General features: G+C 40.1%; 3 pseudogenes across 1 annotated transcript; all 3 read right to left on the bottom strand.

The window, feature by feature from the left end:
• Positions 1-2,197: 2,197 nt before the first annotated feature.
• LOC147616340 (small ribosomal subunit protein uS2 pseudogene) lies at positions 2,198-2,802 on the bottom strand (annotated as a pseudogene).
• Positions 2,803-2,832: 30 nt separating this feature from the next.
• On the bottom strand, positions 2,833-5,285 carry LOC147616339 (small ribosomal subunit protein uS2-like; annotated as a pseudogene). The gene is made up of 3 exons (XR_015262484.1): positions 5,035-5,285; positions 3,108-3,377; positions 2,833-2,980 (listed from the first exon to the last, which is right to left on the bottom strand). The product of XR_015262484.1 is annotated as a small ribosomal subunit protein uS2-like (transcript).
• Positions 5,286-15,385: 10,100 nt separating this feature from the next.
• Positions 15,386-16,528, bottom strand: LOC147616338 (uncharacterized; annotated as a pseudogene).
• Positions 16,529-20,260: the final 3,732 nt, after the last annotated feature.

Here is a 20,260-nt window from a genome sequence, read left to right as displayed (position 1 = left end):
CCTGTCAAGCTTTTGTGCGGTTTGTGTGTTGCTTTTCCCAGCTTTGATCTTTTGCAAGCTCTTTGAATGTCAATTTTGCAATCTAACTTGATAGAACTGATGCAAATGGCATGAATATGCAAGGCTTTGAAGGATTCACCCAGATTATGCAATCTTGATGGGACACGCGTGTCCCATGCCTGGACTGATCTGTAGGGTATTTTGCAATTCTGACTTGATAAGCTTGTAGGTGCTGGTCTCCTTGTTTCAAATCAACTTTGAAGTTTAAGTTTTGAGATTTGTATGTCCCCTGAATGGATGTTTCAGTGTGGGGAACAATGTTTGTTCCAAGGTTCAAATATGATGAGTGGATGGTCAAAATGAGGTCCACTTTCAGTATGTCACTGTCTAGACCTTGTACAAAACATGTGTATCCTCAATGTGCAAGTTTGTTGGTGTCAACTTAGCCTGTTTTGATGGGACACACGTGTCCCATCCTTTTCTAATAGAAAAGTGATTTTTAATTTTTGATGGTTCAAGGCTATTGTGGATGGTCTCCTGAGCTTAGATATGTGTTTAAATCCCAAAATGGATATTTCCTTGCCCTTCAAGTGTCAGTTTCAGTGTTGTGAGAAACACATGTGCTGCACAACTACTCTAAAAATGAGCAATTTTCACCCAAATTTAATTTTGACACTTGCACAGTGCTTCTGGGACCTTGGTACACAAGGCACTTTTGTTCATTCTCTATATAGTAAAAAAAAACCATTCACTATATAATTTCCTAGATATAAATGAGCATATCTAGGAAAAGTGCAAACTAGAGAAAATGAAACACTTTCCTAGATAGCTAACTAGGAAATACAATGCATGGATTTTTCTATATAGGAAAATTTATCTATATAGTAAAAATTTTCTATATAACAAATTTTCCTACAAAGGAAAAAATCTCCTATATAGGAAGATTTTCTCTATATAGAAAAATTTGCTTACATAGGAAAAATTTTCCTATATATGTAAATTTATCTATGTAGAGAAATCCATGCATTGTATTTTCTAGGTAGCCTATCTAGGAAACTGTTACATTTTTCCTAGTTTGCACTTTTCCTAGATATCCTTATTTGTATCTAGGAAATTGTATAGTGAATCCATTATACCAAGCTCCTGTATCTCTTGCATGTCTAGTCCCCTCTTAAGCACTCAACCAAGCCAAGAAAAGGATAAGGAAAAATCTAAAAAGACAAAACTTTACGAGTCTCTCCTGAAAGACTTAGGAACTCCACATGCTACCACATGGCAACTTCCCTCCCTCCCCCTTATCTATGTCATAGCCTATACGTACCTTTCTAGTGCTAGAGAATTCTTAAGGCACAGTTTGTGCCAAGTAAATAAAGAAACAGAGCCCCACAAGGCTATATCGCACAAGGAGGAGTTGCCTCTTTCTTCAAAAGTTCACTGGAGAAAGCCCCCTTGGTTTGACAATTTGTCCCAACACTGAAGGGCTCGTATACGGTTTAAAAACTCTTGATGATTTCTCTCTTGGCTAGGTCATCTTACAGGTCATGGTTGGGCTCACAATTAGTGTCTAGAAGCACACAATTCTATGAGAGAAAACTCTCAATATAAGTTACACAAACAACTAGGACAGGACATGGTGACCCTTCCAGAAAAGACTAATGATGCAATACCCCATAGTGCAATGTATCTTTCGATTACCTTGAAAACTATTGGTGGTTAATGTGGCACACATTTGTAGACTGGACCAAATCAAAGTTGCATACCCCACTTCACTAGTGAAAAACCCAGCACCCATTCAAACTATATACTAAGAACAAGTGTTAGCAATTTAAAACCAAGGCCTAGTACAGTTGAATTACTTCTTCAACACAAAGAATTCCAAATGCTAGATTGGTATAAGATGCCCCAAACCATTGTAAGAACCCACAGAAAGCTGACTTTTAACAAAGATGAGCTTGATGCCTCAAAGGATTGTGGACTTCTCAAAAATTGCAGAACTCCTGAGATTCATATAGGCTTACTTCCCTAAAAAGTCAGAATCATCCAAAAACAAACTGCAACATCCAATCTAAGACGACAATGCCCTACCTATTTGTCTTGCCCTCTGTAGGCCTCAAAAAAAAAAAAAAAGTTCACCACACTCTTTGCCCTAATTTTTGTCAACACAATTGCAAGACAATCATCTACAAAATTTGCTATACTAGAGATAATTACTAGGGGGCTGCTTCCCAACCTGTAGCGGCAGACTCCCAGCCAACAGAGTAGGAGAGGCGACGGGAACCACACCAGCTGGATCCCAACCTCCTGCAGGCAGCACAGGTGCAGGTGCAGGTGCAGAATCCCATCCTTGACCAGCAGCTAGCAACGTGCCCAAAGTTAGATTAAATTCGGCAGATCAACACAATAGACATCATAATCACGGTTCACAACAATGCAACGTTACTCACCAGTGCGCCTGAAGACCACTCTTGAATAGGAACCCGCACCATTGCAGTACGAGGTACTACAGGCTCTCAATTTCCGGCATCACCACTCTCTGGAGCCCATTGCTCAGCAGCAAGGGCAATAGGAGGAGCAGTATACTTAGCAGGTGTAAACTCAGGGGCAGCACCCTCCTCCTCTTCCCTTTCCTTTGCCTCCTCTGGCTCTCGGTAAAAAAACAAATCCACCTAACAGTACAACAAGACACCTTTTAGAAACTGAGGTCAAAGTTTACTGACTCAAATTCGAAGCACCCAACTAAGATATTACCATGACTTCCCAAGGGTGACGAGGAGAAATGGTGCCCCTCATTTGAAGGACCATACGGGCCAACATCCAGAACAGGCAGCCGATACTACCATGATTTCCCAAGGGTGACGAGGAGAAATGGTGCCCCTCATTTGAAGGACCATACGGGCCAACATCCAGAATAGGCAGCCGATACTGTGCTTTCCCTTATTGTTGGCTGGGATTCCTATATCAACATGGCGCATGGGAGAGTCTGTGTCACAGAAGGCAATGGTCAGGATGTTCCCTAAAGTAGCTTCCCTGATGGGCACTGCAAAGAACCAGGAAAAATCAGGCAAAGGGGAGGAGGGGAGGTTGAAATTTTTAAGAAGGGTATTCACCTGATGGTCAGTGCGAGGGTCTGTCAAGATCAGAAGGCGATGCTCACAGAAGGTAGTTTGAAGCTGATTGGTAAAAGTTCCTGGTGTGTGTCGTCCTGCAATTGCTTGTGCACGAGTGTACTGGGCAAACTTCAAGACAGCCCTTTGACCATATGGCCTGGCAGACTGGACTATAATATCCTGAGGATTTTCAATGGCAGCAATGACCCTGGCACTGGGCAGCCAGCTCCAGTTTGTCCCATGTCCTCCCCACATTAATAATGAGAATACCTAGAAATAAAAAGCCAAATCCACCAAACCACAGGTATAAATTCAGTTGTGCAGGACCAAACGGAGTTTAAGTTCAACATTTAAATTTTAAACAACGAAAAAGGGTCGCTATTGGGTGGGGGGGTTGCATTTGGCATGTGGCAATGCAACCTCTCTATCCACGCACATTTGGTGAGAATGCAACCTAAAATTGTTATAAGAGTCCCTTAGAGACCTATTGGAAGTGGCAAAGCAACTCTCTCGGCTACGATTTTTTTTTTAATCTAGGCCAATCTTAACTGCCTTGAACTTCTGGCAAGTGAAGAGCTCTACAGTGGTTCAAAAAGGGTTGCTATTGGGTGGGGGGGTTGCATTTGGCATGTGGCAATGAAACCTCTCTATCCACGCACATTTGGTCAGAAAGCAACCTAAAATTGTTATAAGAGTCCCTTAGAAACCTGATGGAAGTGCTGGGCTGCGATTTTTTTTAAGCCAGGCTGATCTTAACTGTCTTCAACTTCTGGCAAATGAAGTGCTCTACAGTGGTTCAAAAGGCAGCCTTTGATGCTAGGCAGAATTCTGTAGCAGTAAAAAGAAGCCTGAAGTTCTTTGCTTAACATTCTGATACACCTCAGCAATCCGAACTGGTCAGTTTCTTGATGTCACTCATGTGATTTAAGCTAAAATATGTATCCAATTTAAAGTCATGGCCCGAACCCAAAAAATGCAGAGGGATCTTCATGGGATGTCTTCACTCAGTAAACTCCCTGGGATGTCCTTACTCAGCCAACTCCCATCTCCTCCAAAATTATGGGATCACCGTCACTAGTCATCATGCCATGACTTGGGCCCATCACCTGCAAAAACAGGTCTCTGTGCTGCATTTTTTTTAAGATGCCAGGCCAAGCTTAACTGCCTCCAATTTCTGGCAAGCGAAGCACTCTAGCGGTGGTTCAAAAGGTATCATTTGGTGCTAGGCAGAATTGTTTGGCAGTAAAAAGAAGCTTGAAATGCTTGTTTAGCCTTCTGTTACATCTCAGCCATCCTAAACTGGTCAGGCTTTCAGTGTCACTCATGTGCTTTGAGCTAAAATATGTATCAATTTAACTGAAGACATGACTCGGACCCAAAAAATCCAGTGGGATCTTCATGGGATGCTTTCATTTAGTAAACTCCCTGGATGTCCTCACTTTGCCAACACCCATCACCTCCAAAACTATGGGATCATTGTCACTAGTACAACGTGGACCGGTTTTCCTGTGCAAAATTAGCATGCCACGCATTGTGCGGTGTAGGGGATTTCTTCTCACAACACCCACTGATCAATAGTCATCGAAGCTTCTTGTAAAATGTCCAATAGTCCGGATCCCAACAAAACACAAACAGACAGTGTTTTTTAGGCACTGTCTAGCAGTCTAATACAGTAAAGAAGAGCTCCGTTGCAAAAAACCCTAACTATAGCAACGGTTTACTGCCAAAAAAGAACATAAGGATGTAAGAGTAAGTAATGCCAAGGGAGAGAAAAAATGAAGAAATGAAAGGCGCCATGTTCATGCAACACTGGCACGCAATCTCGCAAACTCGCTCTATGCAGAAAACCCTAGAGCATAGTTTGTACGAAACCCTGGCCCATTCTGTACAGACAACCCTAGTGCATTCTGTGATCGTCAAATCATACCGTCAGATCGCCTTTTCACACATAGCGCTTCATCTGGAAGTCGCAGTTCTTGGTACCGAGGTGCACATCAGCGGCGGCGGCAAGCATCATCTAAATGTCAGATTTCCTTTGAGAGAGCACCATGGCGGAAAACAGGCTGCACTTGAGAACCTGCTCGCACTCAAAAGACAAGGCCGCTCGAGGGGGCACATGCTGCCCTAGGCTTAACTTTCATTTGAAGTCCGGAGGTCTCTCCACATGGAGTCGGTGCCTTCTTCATGGGCAGACATAAGCACGCGCACACATAATGGAGAAGGGGCTTTCTCTTCTGTGATTCATCTCGAGTGAGAAGGAAATGATCTCTCTCTCTCTCTCTCTCTCTCTCTCTCTCTCTCTCTCTCTCTCTCATTCATCTCGAGTGAGAAGGAAATTCTCTCTCTCTCTCTCTCTCTCTCTCTCTCTCTCTCTCTCTCTCTCATCCGAGTTCAAGTCCCACCGTTGGTCGTATATGCCCTCGTGTTGCATTCTACCGACGTTAATACCTCTCTCTCTCTCTCTCTCTCTCTCTCTCTCTCTCTCTCTCTCTCTCTCTCTCTCAATAACATTGAAATTTGAAAATGTATAGATTAATATTTAAATTTATTATAAACTTTCCCAATGCCCCCCTTGCAAGCAGTGGCATGTAGGGTGTGTGTGTTGTTCTATCTAATTCCAGCCAAACTTTTTATACAAAAAAAAAGACCGAGTACTTTACATTAAGGTTTTACTAATCAGCAACAAGCACAAAATTCAGTCTAAGCATTTAAACTGTAAGTGCTTTAATACTTGGTAAATGACTCTATGAACTTCTCGAGACAACTCCACTTTCTAGCTTGAAAGTGCTCTACTGCAAATAGGGAAAGGCACGTTTCCCCTATTGCAAATAAGAAAGGTACCTATAATTATTGATTATTTAATTAAGCGGAGGATTGTGCCACCTCTCCGCCCATACCTTGTATATGGTCTTCTTCTTTTTGCCACACACGCATGCATGCATAATTTATATAAACAAGTTTCAAAATGTAATTTTTGCACGTTTTTAGCCATGATAAGTACATTATTTTTATAGGTGTGGAAATCCATGTTTACTTGTCTTGCCACATCTTTATGTATGAGTTTTCAATCTCAAACTCTTTGTACAGAAAGCTTACCACATAGTCATTCTTCACTATCATGAGTACGTTTGAACAAAAATTTACGTAATAGAACATCAACATGAAAGTAATATAGCAACAACATGATCGTGCACTTCAGCAATCCACAACACTACTACCAAAAGCACACTAGTTTAACACTATCACAGTCATGATCACGAGTACTTTTGAACAAAAAATTACTTAATAAAACATCAACATGAATCTAATATAACATCAACATGATCATGCCTTTCTTCGACACTTCACCAATCCACAACACTGCTACCAAAGGACACTAGTTATGCTTCTAGATCAAATGGCTACCACAACAATGCTACCAAAGGACACTAGTTATGCTTCTAGATCAAATGGCTACCACAACAATACTACCAAAGCACACTCGTTATGCCTTTAGATCAAATGGCTATTCTGGGTTGTCCCATGATTGTCACGTGATTCACGATTATAGGAAACATGGCCATCACATGTTGACACTTCCCACGACTATAGATATGTAATCTCCTTAAGGGTCAATCCAAGAGTCACGCTCGATGCTTAGGTAGCAAATCTTATTTAAGCTTGACGATTTACATCTCCGTAGACTATTATCTATTGTTGCCATCTGAAATGAAAATGTAGTATTGTTATAAAAATACAACATATAACATCTCTCTCTCTCTCTCTCTCTCTCTCTCTACTACACAATGGTGTAAGCTAATCCCACACAATGATGTAAGCTAATCTCACACAATGGTGTTTGAATCAGGGATTTCACTTACGTAAACGAGAACATGTGAACATGTTAATAACATATGTTAATAACACAAAAAAATCTTGTGATCACATGTTATATTCACAAAGCTTTCACAAGGGCCTTTAAAAATTATCTTTGTCGGGCATAAAAAATCTTCTTAGGTGGCCACTGACCTACTATTATGTGAAGATGGTAACATGAGAACATGTGAATAGCTTATTCCCATGTGTAGCCAAGCTTTTAAGGGGTTCCAAAATGGCAAGTGACCTGTTATTTTGTGAACGGTAACATGAGAACATGTGAATAACTTGTTCACATGTGTTATTATCACAAAAATCGTGTAATCACATGAATATTAAATCCTTGGTTTGAATTAATATACCAACATGGGTGGAAAACATATATTCAAAACATATATGTATATACATATTATACGTATGTATATACATATGTATATATATATATGTATATATACATACGTATACATATGTATATATATAATATATATACACATTATACATTATACATTATACATTATACATATATATATATATATATGTATATATATATATATATATACATATATATATATATATATATGTGTGTGTGTATATATATATATATATACACATATATATACATATATATATATATATATACATATGTATATATATATATATAATTTAATATTATATATTTTCAATTATACATATTAATTAATATTCAAAACATATTAATTAAAACACTAACTATACATATTATATATACATATATACATGTATATATATATATACATATATATGTGTATATATATATTAAGTTTAAAGAACTCTTATGAGCATAAAGCAACTCTTGCGTCCACTTTTACTTCGCTTATGAGCATAAAGCAACTCTTGTGTCCACTTTTACTTCACTTATGAGCATAAAGCAACTATTGTGTCCACTTTTATTTTGAACTATTATAATTATTTGTGGGCCTATCTTGGCATCTCCTATGTCAGTGCCAAAGATTCCTAGTTTTGAGAGTGGGTTGGTGATTAGAGAGCATGAATGGATATAGAACATGGAGTGAATCAAACCCTTAGCTAGACCTCTAGAAAGTGCCAAAGCCATAGATAAATATTTACAAGTTCTATCCATATTTGGCAGCCATGCCTTAAGTCTTGATTTAAATCAGATAAGAGAGATCCTAAGGAATAATAAGAAGAAATCTTTTAGAAAAAAATTTCATGACCTCATATATGGTCTTATGAGATCTTGAGAGCTTCTACCATACACTATGTGGTCATGCAAGAAAAATCATGTTTATGACTACCGCCTTAATATGGAAAGGAAGAAGCACAGTGGCGAATGTATATTAAGTTTAAAGAACTCTTATGAGCATAAAGAAACTCTTGTGCCCACTTTTACTTTGCTTATGAGCATAAAGCAACTATTGTGTCCACTTTTATTTTGAACTATTATAATTATTTGTGGGCCTATCTTGGCATCTCCTATGTCAGTGCCAAAGATTCCTAGTTTTAAGAGTGGGTTGGTGATTGGATAGCATGAATGGATATAGAACATGGAGTGAATCAAACCCTTAGCTAGACCACTAGAAAGTGCCAAAGCCATAGAGAAATATTCACAAGTTCTATCCATATTTGGCAACCATGCCCTAAGTCTTGATTTAAATTAGATAAGAGAGATCTTGAGGAATCATAAGAGCAAAGCTTTTAGAAAAAACAATGAAGTGTTTCCAATAGATTAGAAATCACAAAAGACTATGATAGCAAGATGTTGAAGAAGAAACCTTGTCATTTCTAGTGACCTTATCTTTTATCATCTCAAGATTCTATAAGTGAAAGGACCAAGATAAGTTCTATGAGATCTTCTCAACCCTTATGTGATCTTATATGTGCTCGTAGGAAGTCTTATGGGTCTTAGGATCTCATTCAATCTCTAACAAGATTTTAAGAAATTATATTAGCTTACATGAATTATATGAGCTCTTACATAAATTATGAGATCTTACATTAATTATGAGATCTTAAGAAAGATTGTGAGCTCATGTATGGTCTTATGAGATCTTGAGAGCTTCTACCATACACTATGTGGTCATAAAAGCTAATCTTAGACATTAAAGGGTGATAACATTGATCTAGGAAATTTCATGACCTCATATATGGTCTTATGAGATCTTAAGAGCTTCTACCATACACTATGTGGTCATGAAATCTGAGCTTAGACATTATAAGGTGATCACATTAATCTAAATTGTATACGTGCAAGCAAAATCATGTTAAAGATTACCACCTCAATATGGAAAGGAAGAAGCATAGTGGCAAATGTATATTAAGTTTAAAGAACTCTTATGAACATAAAGCAACTCTTGTGTTCACTTTTACTTCTCAAGCGATTCCTAGTCATGCAAGAAAAATCATGTTTATGACTACCACCTTAATATGGAAAGGAAGAAGCACAATGGCAAATGTATATTAAGTTTAAAGAACTCTTATGAGCATAAAGCAACTCTTGTGTCCACTTTTACTTCTCTTATGATGAGCATAAAGCAACTATTGTGTCCACTTTTATTTTGAACTATTTTAATTATTTGTGGGCCAAGCACTCATGGCATGATTTCTTTACTTTAAGACTCAAGTCTTTAAATAAAATTCTGTTTCCTAGCAAGTTCCTTGCTTCTCTAGCTCGTCACTTGCATATGTGTTTTTGTAAGGTTTGACTTAGGTAGCATAATAACGTTTTTTTAATACTTAAAAACTTATTCTCATCTAAGTGACATGGAGTCATTGACAATTGGAGGCAAAAAAATACCACTATTAGAGCTATAGCTGCATTGGTTTTAGCAAATTAATTTATCATGGCTATAGTTACGCTAGTGTAGCGCTAGTGCCTATCTCTTGCTCTCCTATCTTGGCATCTCCTATGTCAGTGCCAAAGATTCCTAGTTTTGAGAGTGGGTTGGTGATTGGTTTAGATGACACAAGAAATATTGTATCTCCACAAAGTGGCAATCTATTAATGAGTGGGACACTGGGATCACTTTCTCAATGTTGCTCTCATAGCTAGTATACCTAAGACTAGGAGACAATCTGTTGTCTGGGTACATTCCTAGGGAACTTAGCTTTGATCATCTTAAAATTTTATAAGCACTAGGACCAGGCTAAGTTCGATGAGCCTTTCTCAACTATGGGCTCATAGAGGAAGTCTTAGGGATCTTATGATCTCATTAGATCTCTAACAAGATTTTATGAAACTATATGAGATCTTACATAAATTATGAGATCTTAAGAAAGATTATGAATTCATGGATATGGTATTATGAGATCTTAAGAGGTTCTACAGCTACCCTTTGAAAGCTATGTACGTAGCTTCTATCAAAACACTCACTCTTTCTCACCATTCCCATGCAAAATGTTCTTTCCCATTGTTTCGTAATATCAACACAAATCTTTTGTCCTATTTGTATATATTATAACTTAGTGCAAGCTTAATATGGTTTCCTAATTTTTTTTCAATTAATTAATTTGAATTGGTGAGAGGTAACCTTAGAGCTTCTTAGAGATGAAATCTTGACATGTGGATGACTGGAGGTTCGAAGCTCTAGAGGTTTTCGTATTCTAGACAATTCAGAGGGAGGCTTTAAATACATTGTGTGTAGTATTTTCTTGTTGGGCAATGACCTAGTGAAAGTGAGATAAAGGCTATTGTATATGTTGTTTTTTTTTAAAATATACATTCTAAGGGACGTTTGACACAAAGTGAGAAAAAGAGATGGACATGAACACACTAAGAGGGGGAGACGTTTTTACTAAGGTGTAAAATCTTACTATAATCATTAATTATTGTTGTGACACATTAGAGAGAGATAATGATCTAAGGTTTTGGATTACGTATGAGAGAGAGAGAGAGAGAGAGAGAGAGAGAGAGAGAGAGAGAGAGAATATCTATTTGTTTGATGAGAGGAGAGAGAAAATCTTAGTTTCTAAGGTAGGTGGCTGTTTAGCTTGAATATGGGCATGCTAGTATTGGTAAAATAATTCTCTTACTTTTTGATATAAGATGAGAGGACATACCTACATTTTAACATATGTTACATTGAGTTTTTTTTTAATGTGTGTGTGTGTGTGTGTGTGTGTGTGTGTGAGAGAGAGAGAGAGAGAGAGAGAGAGAGAGAGAGGGAGAGAGAGAAGAATTTAAGTATTTCAATTTGTAATAATATTGATGATTGAATAATTAAGTATAAAAGTTCTAAAGTAACCAATTTTTTAAAAATAAGTAATTTTTTTAAATAACCATTTACTCATTTGTGGTTTAATTCTCCACATATGTAATCCAATCTCTATATAGAAAATTGTATTATCTAGATAATAGCCTATATTTCTTATTCATTCTCTGTATAGGAAATTGAATTACCTAGATATTGGCCCATATTGTGTATATAGTTAATTGAATTATCTAGATATTGGCTCATACTCTCTATATAGGAAATTTAATTATCTAGATACTGGCCCATATTTCCTATATATGAAATTGAATTACCTAGATATAAGCCCATATTTCCTACATATAGAGGATTGAGTAAATGGGAAATAGGATTGTCTAGATATATATAGGAAATTTCCATCAACATAACTAGGAAATCTCTCAAAATTTCCTATATATGGTAAAGTTCACTATATAGGGAACCACCAAAAGTTCCTTGTGGTACACCTGTGTGAGCAAACCTATCCTGAAAATTCACAGTTTGCTGGGACACACGTGTCCCATCACCGAGCTGATTTTTTGGTGGAATTGAATTTCTGTCAACATCAGCTTGTGCAATGTACTTTAATGACCCCTTTTAGCACCCTGTTCCCTGATTTTGTCGTCTAAGTTTGACCCTTGTTCTTTGAGATTCTCTATGAGTTTCTTTGATTCACTCCGCTATTTGATCAAGTCAGTGCAAAATGAAATGCAACTTGAAGAATAACATGAAGGGAGTGCTGTCTATGCCCTAAAGCACTTGTATGATGCTGTTTATGTAGTTCTGTGCAGTTTTCGTGAGGAACGTGTGTCCCATGGCTGACATGCAGAAAATTGAAAATTTCAATTTTGACTAATGCATGTCTTAGGAAACACTTCCTTGAGTCTATATGTCCAAGAAAAATCAAATTTGGATGTTGTAAAGCCTTCCGGACATAAGATTTTAAGATTTACAAAACAGCAGCACAAATGCAATATGGTCATTTTGATGCAAATGGGCATTTATTGGTAGGGAAAGGTACTAGCCTATCTAACCTACTCCTAATAAACATAAACAAATGCTCAAGTGAGCTCAAAAGGTCTAAGTCCTATATGAATATGCATATGGTCACTACCAAGGACGGTCATGAATGTCCCACACTCACACCAACCTATGGTATCCCCATCTAATCTACCCGTAGGCCCTAAGGCAATCCCGTTCCTCGGCCACCTACTAGAGCCTTGAAGTCTATCCCCAACTCCAATCTCTACTAATACTAAATGAATGATAGTGATGTTTATATAACCACTTATCACGCGAAGCTAAAAGCAACCCTAGTGATTACTCTTGTCTAGGTCTTGGGCTCCCCAGCAATGGCGCCAATGTTAGTGGCTCACCGCCGTAATGGACGTCTATAGCATAGCTTTAAGGCACTAACACACTTATGTCAATACTAGGAAGCGACCCAACGAGTGCATGGAGGCTACGTGAGTGTGTCAAGCTCACGGCAATCACTATGCTTAGAGAGGAAATGGGCAACCACGTTATCATACACTCACACACACACTAGCTAAAAGGACAATGCTACTTACTAATCTCCCCCAATGCATGCTAATGGCACAATGTGTAAAGGAATTGGGCCATGGGTTCTTCTATCTACTCAATGCTACACACTCAAAGCTTTAATGGAAAGCTTGCATACACACACACACACACACACACACACCAAGGAGACACTCTCCTTCAAATGAAAGCATGTGGACAATACAAACAACGCATTAACACCTTCAATGAACCAAGCATTGGACAATAAACAAGGTTAAGCAAAGATTAATCACCCAACTCATACACATTACCTAAAGCAAACACATGATTAACCTACTCATTACTTGATAGAAATCAATGAGAGAACAATCAACAAGAAGAGTAGAAGCAACATAGAAACCTTTCATTGCATTAGAATAGGAAACGGGTGTACAATGCGCGCGTAGGAAGCACCGTGAAGACTCTTCTCTTCTCTTCTCTTAGCTCCTCTAGAAGTGGATAATACAAAACATGCTAAAAACCTAGTAAGTCACTCTATTAGTAAGTGACTTCTAAGTGGGTTCGCTCTAATTCTTAAGTTGGAGCTCACTTGATTACAAATTGGAAGCCCACAGCCCTATTTATATATTCTAATTGTTAGAAGGGCTGTTTTGACTGGCTACATCAATAAGTAATTGCGGGAAAATACAATTTATGCGGAAAACTACACTAGCTGCGGGAAATTCAAGCTCATCACATCAGAATTGCAAAATCATCTCTAAAATCATCTGGATGGGACACGCGTGTCCCATCCAGATTGCATAATTTGGGTGAATCCTTCCAGGATTTGCATCTTCATGACATTTGCATCATCTCTATCAAGTTTGATTTCAAGATTGACATCCATAGAGCTTGCAAAAGACCAAAACTGGGAAAAGTTGCACTCAAACCGCTCCAAAAACAAATGTATAATCGAATCATATAACATGATCATATACAATCTGTAAAGTTCTCGATCATATACAAATATGGGAGTGATCACATGGCAAAACACTGCCATATACGAAGCATACAACAAAACTATGGCAGACCACTGCCATATGCAAAACTATACTGCTCCAATCATCAATATCCTGCAATCCTGACAACAAAACGCATGCATCAAGTCAGACACTGAAACCAAAGTTTTAAACCACCAAAAAAAAAACAATAAACCAAGTATGGATACTCACATCACGGTAGACTATCCCATGCAATCACCATGCCACGTCCTTCCAAGTCCTGTAATAGCGATACCAAGCCATGGCGATATCCAAAAGTCTCCTCCGCTCGTGTCGGAGGACGGCCCATTGCCAACTCCTACAACAAATGTTGAAAACATGAGATCAAGAAACATGATGTTTAGGATATATTCAAATGCTTTTGTTAAAGTGATACATACGAATTCATGGCGCATCGTGTCGTAACCGCCGCTACCCAGATGCGATGCTCCCACGGCCTATAGACATGTGGCTGTCGCATCTCTCTGCTGCCGGTAGCGGTCTGGAGTCTGGGTCTGCTCCTCGCGGATCATCTCCCACTCCTCAGCATCCAGCCAAACCGGCTTCGGTAAATGCAGTCTGAAAGCGTCTCAAGCCTCTGATCGTTGATGCGACATCGTCTCACGTGCTGTATACTGAATCCACTCTGCGGCGACAATAGGGTGTCCAACTGCTGGCCGAAACTCATGGTGGATGGCCTCTGTGATGTAGTTCTTGCGATCGGTGTCTTGCTTAGTCCACGTAAGCATGACCAAGTGACCAAACTGCACTGTGCATGGCCTTCCTGGCCGCATCCATCACTGGGACTCCATCTCGTATCTGGTACAACTTGGAGTTGTCATGGTCATGAGCACCCCAAGGCGTACGTGGTGTACTGAGCGGCGCACCTGCATCTGAAGCACTCTATATAGGACTAGCCACGGGTGACAAAGCGTCTGTTGCACTGCCTCCACAGCAACCATCTCCTCCTACAGACCCACTAGTAGAAGATTGTCTGGATCCTCCTCTTCTAGAAGCACCGCCACTCGTAGAAGCTCCTCTAGAATCTCCTCCAGAACGTGACCTCGAACCCTCCTCTGTATCACGCTATAAAGCCGCTCGCTGTCCCAAGCGACGACTGGTGGAGCCACTTGGGGATGGTGCTGAAGACGGCTGTATGGGACTCGCAAAACCAGGAGTGCCGCCAGAAGGTGTGCTGGCGGCGGGAGTAGGGCCAAAAGAAGGCGTGCCGCCGGCGGGAGTAGCGCCGATAGGTGTGCTTCCAGTGGGAGTCCAACCCTCAGGAGTGCCGCCTGCCCCGTGCGTGATCCAATACTGTGATAAGCGGCGGGTGCACGAGAGATGAAACTCAAAAACTCCTCCTCTGACATCTGATCCGGAAAATAAAACCGGTTTAGGACAGATGCATAGAAAAAATGCAAAACTAGAAAAAAGTTAGCATTTTAGAGTTAGCGTTTTAGAGTTAGCAACGACATCCTCGACATTCGACATTCAAAGAATCCTCTCAACTCAGACGTACAAAGAGAAAAAAAACGTAACAATGTAAAAAGTGGAGTCCATTTTAGAATCAAACAAAATATAAGTTTATACAAATGCTTCATAAGAAGTTTATACAAATGCTTCATAATAAGCACTCTTCTATTCTAGCATCTTCTTAGAGGTCTGTTGCACTGAACATATCAATCTCCACATCTGAGACTTCCAGGTCTCGTAGAATGGCCACATCTTTGCAATCCTCATCCTCGTACAAGACATCGTCTTCCACCTCCTCGTGTGCTTGGTCTTCTTCTACAGCCTCCTCCTCTTGAGGAACGATTTCTTCCTCAAGAGCTACCACACGCATCCCAGAGTCCACTTCAGAAGGAACATCCTCTACATCCACATCCTCAAATATTTTCCAGCTACGTGGAGCGACTTGTAACACAAATAACCACTGTGGATCTTTCGAATCTGGAGTGAAAACAACTTGCTCACAATGTTCAGGGAGTACAAATGTGTCTCTGCCATCCGTCCATAGCTTCGTTGAGTCCACTTAGAGCAAACCACTCTTGTCCTACCTCACTGTTGCGTTTCTTCCAGTAGTGGCCACTCTGAACCACATAACATCAAATAAAAAGTAATCAAACTTCCTGAACGAGAGCTTCATGATATCCTGGATCACTCCGCAATACTCGAGCTGGCCATCCTGTGCATTGTCGTCACTTGCACTAGCTCTACTTTTCTGTAAAAAGTTGACCATCACGCCACTATCAAAAGTAGACCTATTATCATCAATACATGCAATCCGAAAATGTCGTCCATGAGACCATAGCGCACCGTATTTGAGATACTGGAAAACACATAAAACAAATTCCGTTGTAAGAGAAAGAACTCTGTCTATGCACATATTCGTATTATGCAGTGCATGATATGGTTACCTCCCAATCACACCCCTTTGCGAGTTCCTCCTCCTCTTCGGAGATAGCCTCACCCACTTTCTTTGCCTCTGAAATAGCTCCATCTAGCCATCTGCTGTTGGAAAGGAGGGAAGAACTCGAAGACTATCCGGAAGAGGCAACGATCGAGTTGCGCGATTCTTTCGAAACTGTACTCTTTCCTGCGCATTTGCCTCCTTTGTGAGCTCATACCTCTTTAGCCACTTCTGCATGGGCTCCGAGTTGAGAATACAAAACTTCATTACCTTCTCTCTCAAAGCTGGATCCGTCCTCCTTTGGGTCCCCTGACCTTGGGGTTCATCACCGACAAGCCGAGCATCAGCATCGTCACTCCATAAGCGAGGCATTTCTGGGTCTGACATGCCTAAAAATTCTGTTATGAACACCAAAGACTCTTGCGTCTGTACATGCTCTTGATTTTCGGGATGATAGGAAAGTGTCGAAGGACCTTTGCTGGGACTGCTTCACCCACAAGGACTTCCCTAAATCTTTTCGCTCCACACTTTGGACATATGTGCAGATGCTCGTACTCGCTGCAAAAAAGGATGCAATCATTTGGACATGCATGAATCTTTGTGTAGTCCATGTCGATAGACTTCAAGAGCTTCTTAGCATCCCCACACGTTGGAGGCATGTCATTCCCATCTGGTAAAATTTGATCTTTCAAAAGCCTGCAAAGGAGGAGTAATCTTTTTCGCATTTAGAGCTTTATGATCTAAAACAAATTAGACTATTTTGGAACAACAAAGAAAGTTTTAAGTCCACTCTACCTAAACAGTTCAGAGACACTGGCATCCGACCATCCATAAATGGACTGAATATTGAGCATCGCGAGTGACGCACGCAGAACAGAGATCTTTGCGCCGTTGTAGAGTGGCAAACGAGCTAGTTTTCGCATCATCTGCTCTTATTTGTTGGTTTTTGATCATGGAAATTCTGTGGTATGCATGGATGCCACGTCATTGTGCCCACCATCGTGGTCTTCATCCATGTCGTAAAACGCATCAAGCATTTCTCCCATGTATTCATTCTCTGCCATGCTGGCAATAACTTCTCTTTCCAAGTTTATCTCAATCTCTATCATTGCATCTCTAGCTAGCCTCTTTTGTCCACGAGAGGTGGACGGCGCAATGTCATGTGGATCGGTCTGCTCATCGGCCGAACCATGTGATTGAAAGCGTAGGTTTTGCAGTCGGTCCGATGAAAACGGCCCATATTCTCAAAGGTGTGCAGTACAAATTTGTCATTTACGAAAGATCTGATACTTGCACTAAGTGCAGGGACAAGCCATTCTTTTTGCAGGATCCAAAGATGCCATCTCATATCAGGCAAGGTGCATTCGGACTTAGCTCTCTCCATATCTCTCTCTCTTTACCTCTCTTCCAGAATTTCTAGCTATGTGTGTGTGTGTGTATATATATATATATGTGTGTGTATGCATGTAATATGCCTAAAGTATTATGGTTATGGCTAAATCATTATGAATATATATATATATGTATGTATGCTCTAGGTGGCAATAGTCTCCTACTTTTTGAGAGGCCTACGGTTTATGTGCACTACTGCAAGTGCACTTGCATTAGCACATATGCATGTGCATATGCACTAATGCCAGTGCATATGCACTAATCTGGATCTACTTACATAAATTTATACATTACACACAAATTTGGATCTACTTACATAAATGTATACATTACACACAAATCTGGATCAAGATACATTATGTTTTAGGGCTCCATTGATGCAAAGGAGATTGTAAAGATGTTAGAAGACATAGGAAAGACTTCAAAAGGTTCAAGGGGGTTGGCGATTGAGGTGTTGACATCATTAATTCAACAAAGCATGACATCATTATCCTCACCCAAAGGAAATTTTTGACTCTACAGGCTTGTTTAGACAATCCTTAGCTAGATGATCATTGCCATAGCCACCACAGTGCCTAAGTACATGGGGCCAAGCTTGATATCTTCTCTCGGGGGGGTCACTCGTATAAATATGTAAGTATCACGTGGGTTCAACAGAAGGACATTTTAAATATTTAAAACTTACAAAAATATATTTACAGAGGGGATTTATTTATTGTATTTTTAAAAAAATTTACAGATTTGAATAGGAAAGGATACATTATATTCACTAAAAAATTCACAAATAAGGGACTTTTTAAATAGGCCTTGAACGCACGTGATATAGAGGATTTATATATAGTGACCCCCCCCAAGATTCTTCTCTTTTCGCGCAGGATAGTCCCTAGCAAAATGCGGACCATTGTAATCATAGCACGGCCCTACTGTCGTGTCACTCTCAGGACTTGTCATTCTTTTGGTATACCCTCCCTGTTGTTGGTAGCCTCCATTCGCTAGCAAATACAATTCTCGTGCAGGGAGTTGGACTATTGATGAATCTAAGTCCGTCAACAACTGGGAAACCGCTAGTTGCAAAGATTCAGGATTTGACTCGTAATATGGACTCGAACGTACCAATGCCATGGATGATCCTGAATCATCAACCTCCCTTACATAACGGAAGGGAGTGGTTCCTGGTCGAGCTGGTTGAGAGCCCAACATAGGCCTTGCCCCTTCACTTGTTCCCATTATAGATTGAGCCTGAGGAGGTTTGTAGTCTCCTGGCATTGCAGCCCCAATCTCTCGCATGTATCTTTGCCTGCTATAGCACTCATTTGTGCCATGGTTTCCCCACCTCCTACATGGTTCACACCATTTGAGAGATCCTTGCGAGTTGTCCCTCAATGGTGGCATTGGTTGGTATGGGCGACATTGTTGGCTTACCCTGTTGTCTTGCTTAAGCAGATGAGCTACTCTATCCACTATTGTTTGTGAGACCATTTCCTCATTTCTGCGAGCCTTGCTCGAGAAATCTGATCTTTGGTCATCGCCAGAAGATCTTCTGTTTCCTTTTCTGTTGTCATCTAAGCGTTGAGCTTCAAAACAACTAAACTCGAAGTCCTTGTGGTCTTGGGTGAACAATAGCATGTAAAGGTCCTCATCTAATAAGCCCTCAAGAAAACAAGAAACGAGACGTTCTTGCTTTGGCAATTCAGACTCTGGGCATCTAGCAATGTATTGTTTTATTCGGTCGACGCTTTGTCGAACCGTCTCTCTTTCCCCTTGTTTAAAGTTCAGGATTAAGGTCACCGTGTTGTGCTTGATGCCTATCTTGGTGTGCGCTTCAATGAACTTTTTGACTAAAATGTCAAAGTCATAAAGCACAGCTAGTTTTAGCGTTTGGAACCAAGAGAGAGCACTTCCGCTCAATGTTAACCCAAACGCTAAAAATGAACAATCCTTTGGCGAGACTTTTACAATGAAGGCTTTTACAAAGTCCTTCGCCATTCTGACAGCTTTTGCCATGGACACTGGCTTGGCATTTTTGACCACTGTATCTCCAAGGGTTCCCCGAATGAACCCGGCCATGAGTTGCTCTTCATCTAGAGGTGGTGAATATTTGAGTAGAAGAGCAAAGGCCTAGTGATATTCCTCGATGGTTTTTCTCACTACTACATGGTAGCCTAATACCGGCGCTTATACCAACGTCATTGAACGGGGTCTAAAAAAGCCCCGTCTCATCGGTATAAACGCCGGTATATGCGTCAGAACGATGATGTCGGTATAAGCGTCGAGAAAAAATACCGGCGCCTATACCGATGTCTATACCGACGTTTCACCGGCGCTAATACCGACGGCTATACCGGCGTCTATACCGGCCACTATACCAGCACTTATACCGGGGTGTATACCTGTCCCTATATCGATGTTCACCGGCATCTATACCGACGGCAGTACCGGCATGTATACCGGCACATATACCGATGAATATACCGGTGTATATACCGGAGAATATACCGACGCTGTACCAGAAATTTTTTTTTGGACATAATAGTGTTGCCTGGCTGCCTGCAATGAACAGGATCAACAACAGCAAACAGACAGCACCATTCTGTCTAAAATAGAGCACAAAAACAATCGTGCTTGTTTTTTTATTTTCCAGATCGATAAACAAGAAATTAAATTAAACATTAATACTCAAGAATCTTTTGATCATATACCATTAGTTTGAAGGTGATGCATCTTACA

The sequence above is a fragment of the Cibotium barometz genome, chromosome 38 (assembly GCF_041138505.1).
Source record: "Cibotium barometz isolate CiBa-2024 chromosome 38, ASM4113850v1, whole genome shotgun sequence".
Lineage (NCBI taxonomy): Eukaryota > Viridiplantae > Streptophyta > Polypodiopsida > Cyatheales > Cibotiaceae > Cibotium > Cibotium barometz.
This window is presented reverse-complemented; position numbering and strand designations above follow the sequence as displayed.